This window comes from Pristiophorus japonicus, chromosome 8, assembly GCF_044704955.1.
Source record: "Pristiophorus japonicus isolate sPriJap1 chromosome 8, sPriJap1.hap1, whole genome shotgun sequence".
Lineage (NCBI taxonomy): Eukaryota > Metazoa > Chordata > Chondrichthyes > Pristiophoridae > Pristiophorus > Pristiophorus japonicus.
Window position 1 is genome coordinate 163,216,005 of NC_091984.1, and position 6,019 is coordinate 163,222,023.

Consider the following 6,019-nt stretch of genomic DNA (forward strand, 5'->3'; position numbering starts at 1 on the left):
AAAAGCGCTGGAGCGTGGGCCCTACAACATCGTGGGCATACCACTACAACTTCCAGTGTGAGCCCTTCTCCAAGTATACAATAACTTTAAGATGGGTGACTGGGTGACGTCATCCAAGCCCAGTTCGCCATTTGGAGCGTGGGCAGGAACATCGGCAGGGCCCAGGCACAGCGGAGGAGAGAGAAGGTTGGTACGGAGGAGCGGCGAGAGATTGTGGTGAAGGTGCGGCGAATGTTTGTACGGAGGAGCGGCAAGAGATCGTGGCGGAGCAGCGGTGAGAGATTGTGGCGGAGGAGCGGCGAGAGATCGTGGCAGAAAAACGGCAAATGAGGGTATGGGGCCCAGAAGAGCCGAGGGCCCAGGGGCAGCACAGGTCTGCCCACACTGCGATATGTGTGCGCACTAAGTCAGTGCAGCAGAGCAGGTCTCCAGTTGTCCTGGTTCAACCCTTCCCACTGGATAAAGGCCTAGCTCTGTCGAACCCGTGTGGTGGCAGATGTGCAACGGTCACCACAGGTTTAAAAAAAATCCACACACAGGCATCTTCCACCCCCTCAATTGGAATTCAGGACTGGAACATCGGGTCCTTCATTGAAACACCAGTGAACTCATCCCTTTTGGTATGGAAGCAAGTTAGCCTCGATCAAGGGACCGCCTATGATGATGATGGTGAGAACACTGATCATTGTGCGAGGCAGTGATTGGTGAAAATGCTCATCAGTGTCTGTCGATCTTTTAAAACCTTCATGTCGGAGGGCCCCCAAACCCACTGGGGGACTAGGGAGGCCACTGGAGCCTGCATTTGAATTTAGCTTGAATGTTGCTGTCAAAATAGTTTTGACGAGCTTCCAGTCTGTGTCTCATGGGCTTGAGTTATGCACAGCCATTCACATGTTGATTTCTATTGGTGTTGGGCACTCCCTCATGGCCAGACTTTTGAAACCTAGATCTTGGATTGAAGAGCTGTGCTGTGCAGGGCAATAGGCAGTATCTTTCCCACGCTGTTGCATGCTGATGGCATTCAATGCCCAACTTACTGACGATTGGTCAGGTCCAAGACCACACTGACTCTGGGAGAAGCTCCTCAGCCACCGCGAGAAGACGTTTGAGAATGATTCTGGCGACGACCTTTCCCAGTGGCTGATAGGGAGATTCCTCTGTAGTTGCCGCAGTCGGACTTGTCCCCTTTTTTAAAGATGGTCACGATCACTGTATGCTCTCCTCCCTCAGATGAGAGAGATGAGGTCATGTATTCGCGCCAGTAGTGCATCTCTGCTGTAAGGGGTGGTCCTGGGGGTCAGGTTCACCTCTGACCTTTCTGAGCGGTTCGAATCGCTCCCACTCCTTGGGTTCTAGACTCTGAATTCATTTGGGGGATGTGATAAAGTGCAAGAGACAACTAGTTTGGTGCAAAAGAACTTTGATTTTATTAAAGACAAGAAAATACAATGTTAAACTTATAATTATTCTAATAAAGAACAGTACATCACACATTTAAAGGGGTTACAATGAATAATACACCTCCCACCTCCCAATACCTAACACTGACTAGATTAGACTCCAGGGCAAACGGGGACTATGCTTACCAATCCTTTCTGGTCAGTTGGCGGTAGTTCAGGGTTCGCTGGATTCTGTAGGTTCTGCTTCTTGTACCCCGAACGTCGGAGAAGATTTCTTACTGCGCAGTCTTCAGTTGGGTGGTGTCCACTGATGTGGTAGGGCGCGTTTTGGACTTATGGGGTAAATACCTGTTTTCTTTCGTTAGAAATAGGGTTAAAGTCTCTTTAGGTAATGTTTTCACCTGTTGGTAGTCAGGCCTAGGTTCTAGAGTGGAAACTTTCGATTCCTCTGTTTCTTCCTTGTGGAGTTTTGTTTCGAGGTTGGTCGAGCGTGGTGGTTTCAGTGGTACCACGTTGGCTGTGGTCAGTTGCTGCCGCGATGGTGATGTTCTTCCTTCCTTTTCCGATTTCAGGAAGTCGAGGTTGGAGAAGTTAGTTACAACTGCTGCGGTGATCTCTCTCCCTTCTTGATGCTAAGTGTCCCTAGCAGTGTCTTCTGAGACAGTAGCAACTGCATGGCATACCCTTTGTTAAAACAGGGCCCAGTTATACTGTTGGAGCTGTCCTAATCTTCGTGCCAAATCAGTATGGATTATTTGTTTAATTTTTGGCAGGCTTGGTATTTCTTTGTCATATTTTGGCGGGCTCATTAAAATGTTAACTTGTCTCGGGTGTATCGATCTTCTAAATCTGTTTCTTGATGGAAATATTAGCTCAGTATTTGCAATGCCTGTTTGTGCTTGGGTTTTTTCATGTGGGCTGGATGGGCCTTTGTTATGCATATGCTGAAATGGCTTTCCAGATTCAGACTGATGGTTAGCTATCTCTGGGTTAATTGTTGCCTCCTGTGGGGAAGGGTTTTCGAATATCTACAATTCGCCAGACAATTTACTTTAGTTTCAATACCCCAGACAGCTTCGATACTCAAACTGGTTTCTTTGTAGGATAGCCATCCTTTAGTTCTCTAGCCCTGCCCACACAGACTAAATTTGTCTCGTAAAATCCCAAATTTGATTAAATTTCGTAGTTTCTTCCATGTGTACTTTAGGATTTCAAACTTTCTGGTAGATAGTTCCAAATTAAATTTCCTTTCCAATGTGTCTAAACACGGAGGGGGGAGGGGTAATTTTGCCCCCTTCACTGCCATACTTCAGTGCCTCAGCAGGGCTTCCATCCGCTCCAGAAGCCTTGTTGTTCTTAAGCTGCCTTATGGCTTTTTCTACCTCGTGCAGGGTTGGGGTCTCACTGAGGTGGTGGCGAGTAGCATGCTGGGGGATGGAATCGAGAACACTCGAGTCAAAGGCAGAGTCTCGATTGAGGAGATCTTCGACGTGCTCTTTCTAGCGGGCCCTGACTGTCTCGGTGTCTTTGAGTGTTTCCCTGTTCTTGGCCAGCAGCAGGATGGGGCCTTGCCTTGGTGGGAGGACAACAGACATGATTTTTGCAGCGCGACAACTACAGGAAAAATGCAGGGAACAGCACCAGCTCTTATGGCCGCCTTTGACCTTACAAATGCCAAAGACTGTCAACCGCGAGGGTCTATGGAGCGTCTTCCATTTCGGATGCCCCCAAAGGTTTGTCACCATCTTCCGCCTGCTCCACGACGACATGCAAGCAGTGATCCTTACCAACAGATCCACCACAGACCCAATCCACGTCCAAACCGGGGTCAAACAGGGCTGCATCATCGTCCCAATCCACTTCTCAATCTTCCTCGCTGTAATGATCCACATCACAGTCAACAAGCTCCGTGCTGGAGTGGAACTAAACTACAGAACCAGTGGGAAGCTGTTCAACCTTCGCCGTCTCCAGGCCAGGTCCAAGACCACCCAACCTCTGTTCGTCGAGCTACAGTACACGGATGACGCCTGCATCTGCGCACATACAGAGGCTGAACTCCAGGACATAGTCGACGTATTTACTGAGGCGTACGAAAGCATAGGCCTTATGCTAAACATCAGTAAGACAAAGGTCCTCCACCAGCCCGTACTCACCGCACAGCACTGCCCCCCAGTCATCAAGATCCATGGCGCGGACCTGGACAACGTGGACCACTTCTCATATCTCGGGAGCCTCCTATCAACACCGCCTCCAGTGCGCCAGTGTAACCTTCGGCCACCTGAGGAAAAGAGTGTTCGAAGACCAGGCCCTCAAAACTGCCACCACTGGTCTACAGGGCCGTAGTAATACCCGCCCTCCTGTATGGCTCAGAGACATGGACCATGTACAGTAGACACCTCAAGTCTCTGGAAAAATATCACCAACGATATCTCCACAAGATCCTATAAATCCATTTGGAGGACAGACGCACCAACACTAGCGTCCTCGACCAGGCCAACATCCCCAGCATTGAAGCACTGACCACACTTGATCAGCTCCACTGGGCAGGCCACATTGTCTGCATGCCAGATACAAGCGCTCTACTCGGAACTCCTTCACGGCAAACGAGCCCCATGTGGGCAGAGGAAACGTTACAAGGGCACCCTCAAAGCCTCCTTAATAAAGTGCAACATCCCCACTGACACCTGGGAGATCGTGGCTAAAGACCACCCTAAGTGGAGGAAGTGCATCCGGGAGGGCGCGGAGCACCTCGAGTCTCATCGCCGAGAGCATGCAGAAATCAAGCGCAGGCAGCGGAAAGAAACATAGAAACATAGAAAATAGGTGCAGGCGTAGGCCATTCGGCCCTTCTAGCCTGCACCGCCATTCAATGAGTTCATGACTGAACATGCAACTTCAGTACCCCATTCCTGCTTTCTCACCATACCCCTTGATCCCCCTAGTAGTAAGGACTTCATCTAACTCCCTTTTGATTTTATTTAGTGAATTAGCCTCAACCACTTTCTGTGGTGAGAAATGAGAGGGGACCTCATAGAAACGTTTAAAATTCTGACGGGTTTAGACAGGTTAGATGCAGGAAGAATGTTCCCAATGTTGGGGAAGTCCAGAACCAGGGGTCACAGTCTAAGGATAAGGGGTAAGCCATTTAGGACCGAGATGAGGAGAAACTTCTTCACCCAGAGAGTGATGAACCTGTGGAATTCTCTACCACAGAAAGTTGTTGAGGCCAATTCACTAAATATATTCAAAAGGGAGTTCAAAAGAGTGTGCGGCAAACCAGTCCCACCCACCCTTTCCTTCAATGACTATCTGTCCTACCTGTGACAGAGTCTGTGGTTCTCATATTGGACTGTTCAGTCACCTGAGAACTCATTTTTAGAGTGGAAGCAAGTCTTCCTCGATTCCGAGGCACTGCCTATGATGATGATGATAAAGGAGTTGTTGACAAATCACAGCAACCAACCTCCATCAATGAGTCTATAACAGAACCAAACATTAGGTGAGGAAATCCCAGAGCTTTGGGAGCCATGGTCCAAAGACGTCTGTTGCTCCCAAACATGCTGCACTCACCACGAGATGCCTCAAATTACTCGTACCGTTTTCTGAAAGAAATCTGTCCAATTTGCATTTGAATGAACCAATATTTTCTGCTTCTACCGTGTCCCTGGGGAGCCTGTTCCAGAGATTGACGACTGGCTCAACAGCACTGCCCCTGATCTTCTCTGCTGACACAGCACCTTGTGTTAAATAATGTCCCATTGCAGTGAAGGGAGTGGAGCAAAAAATGCAAAAGGCGAGGATGCTGGTGCGACTGTGCCTGTTGTTGGAGTATCGGGTGGCGCTCCAGCGGTGACTGATGTGACAATTGCTCCTGCTCATCACTGTCAGCTGGATAAGGGCAGGGGAGGGACATCTTGGTATGTAGGGAGGTGGTGGTGAGGATAAAGTATAGCTCAAGGCAAAGCAAGCTACCATAGAAAACTGGGATGGTGGAATATGTGAAGAGACAGGTGCAGAGAGGCTGAGAAAGAGTGAAGCAAAAAGGAAAAAAGGTACTGATGGATTGCAGGTTTATATGCAGTGTACCAAACAGTAGAAATAACCGTGGAACTAGAGCCATTACTTAATGGAGGCATGTGATGTAGGAGCCTTGATGAAAACCTGGCTTCAGCTGGAGCGAGAATGGGAACTAAATATTCCTGCCTCTAGAAGTTCAGGACAGGAAGGAGGAGGTGGCCTTATTAATGATCGCAGCCATTGAAAGGAAAGGCTTCAGTGATCTGCTCAGATAATATAGGAAACAAGTGTCAGAGAAGCAACGAGGGAGATGAAATAGCTAAGAGTGAGAAAGACAGACTGGATGTCCATATAAAGAGGCTTTTATAAGGACACGAGGAAAATGATACACAGAATGGGACAACTGGGAGATGAAGGGGCCATCTTGTATTTGAATGAGGTAACCGCAGCAATGGTTAATAAATATTTCACCTCTGATTTTAAACCGCGAGGTATGCAACCCCGAGGAGGACATGGAGGAGCCACTACTGGAGATATTAGAACAGGTTAATGGGGCGAATGACCAGACGCAGACCGAGGGAGTTTGGGGAGCTAATGGCAGT